We start from the raw sequence: 2,254 nt of genomic DNA, 5'->3' as shown, positions 1-2,254 counted from the left end.
TCAACGCTGATTATACTCTTCCCCTTCAAAATTTCCTTTTGTTTGCGTAGATAATATTGTTTTTCATTGGGGGGTAAACGACTAAGGTCCATACACATTATTGTATTGTCATCATTTAAATGCACTTGTTGTTGATGCATTTGATGAGTCTGTTGTTGAAGCGCTTGCAAATTTATATGATCTTCCATTTGATAACTCGGTGGTTGAGTATACCACCAAAGAGTTTGGTATTGGGATTCTTGTTCCATTCTCATTTTTTTTCCTTCCTTGATCGTGTTTCCTTAAGATACTCCAAAATACTACAACTTTGTTGATAGATCTTATCTTCTTCCATCTTAACCGAAGATGTTCCGTCATCATCTTCTCTATATTACCTTGCTCACGATCATTCTTCTGTTTGGCTAGTTTTTTGGCTTTATTTGTTCCTATAAGACGTGCATTTTCCTTGTATTTCCAACGAGTATCTCCATCGGGAAGAACTTCAGTACCATCTTCGAGTGCGAGAAAGTTACGATGAATATCCCACAAATCACTGTTTTGGCTCACAGTTAGTTCATAATTATATCCAGGGACCTTTGCTCTAAACAATTCATAACATGCATCATACTTGAATGGTTGATTATGTTGATCATGATATTGAAGGCGAGCATCTTTTGTCTGAAAAATTGAATAACAAACATTAGGTTTATTGCTATTATCACCAACTATTTGGAAGAACTTAAAAAAATTATAAACTTACCAAATCTTCGTGTTTCACACCGCTTTTGGTTTGCCGATATAAAGCGTTAAGAATAGACACGAATTCTTTGACATCTTTTTTAATATTTCTCATCTTGGTTTTTAAAGCTTCCCAATCTCTTCCATTGGCTTGTCATTGCATTGCTCAAAAATTTCAAGAATACGTTTCCAAAACAGAGCGGTTTTTTGCGCCGAACCAACAATTTCGTCCATACTCACATAAATAAAAGCAATAGTAAGATCAACCTCTTCTTGTGCGACAAAATTAAGTACCATTTTGAAAGCTACCGAGATAAAAAAAATTTGGGTGGTTTTGTAAATCTAAATACCAAATACGTATAGTAAGATAAAGAGAAACAAGAAATCAATTGATATAAGAAGGAGAAAATAGGAAATCAATTGATTTGGTGTGGTTTGAGCAAAGAATTAGAGTGGTATTTATAGAGGATTTTTAAAAAATGGCCATTGAGATCCGACGGTGTAGAAAATAGAGTCGTTAGTAACGATGGATGGTTAGGATCGGGTGTGAGAGAGGTGTGAACGAGAAAAGGTCAAACAAATATATTTAACCAAACGCATACTCAGTAGCCGTGTGAAAAGCTACGCGTACTTACTACGCGTATCAACGCCTTTACGGGTACTCAGTACGCGTAAATCGTAAAATAATACGCGTATTGAGTATCCGTGCAATTTCCCTTCCCTACACAAAATTTGGGAGACCACAGCACACGATAATTTTGGATTTTGATGGATGAAAAGGGATAGGGGAGGGATACCCCTCTCCATAGTGCTATCTCTTATGTTTGCAAGGAAACATCTCTTAATTTTGATCTTATCAAAATACCGCTCAAAGTACTTTTCCTCAACTTGTCAAAAATTAAATTCTTACCAAGCAGATTGAAATCCAGGTCGCACATTTTATCAAGCTAGTTATGAATAGTTTTTTAAAGCCAAACATTAATCTTTCTACTTCTATTCAACCATTCCCATGATCTGTTACCGTGAATAGGCAGAATGTACTGTGTACAGGCATGTTGAATGAAAGCAGTGATGTATGTTCATTCATAATGGTGCTGTGGTTTAAAATGGTCAGGAAGTAACTGTTGAAACTTGAAACCCTTTTGATTACCTATGCAAAATGCATGTATTTTTTCTTCCAAAATTCAAACCGTTGTTGCTTCTCACTTCTCTTTTCTTTGGTTCTGCAACTGCAAAGGTTGAAGAAATGTTAGAGTGAGAAAAAAAAAGCCAAAAACAAAAACGTATTTGCAAAATCGGGCGCGATAAGAAAAACCCCATGCAAGGAAACTTGTACTTGGCCTACAAATAATGCCTGTTTTGGAGAGTATCACTCTCATCATTGTGTAGACGAAGGTACTTGACATCCTACCAAAAACAGGGATTGAGGTTTCCTCGCTGGAGTATATTTCAGTCAGATCATATCTACATGTAGAGGTGTAAAACGTGCCGGCCCGGCACAGTCCGGTATACGAAGTCGCGTGTTTCACGTGCCATG

The sequence above is a fragment of the Papaver somniferum genome, chromosome 4 (genome assembly GCF_003573695.1).
Source record: "Papaver somniferum cultivar HN1 chromosome 4, ASM357369v1, whole genome shotgun sequence".
NCBI classification, from domain to species: Eukaryota; Viridiplantae; Streptophyta; class Magnoliopsida; order Ranunculales; family Papaveraceae; genus Papaver; species Papaver somniferum.
This window is presented reverse-complemented; position numbering follows the sequence as displayed.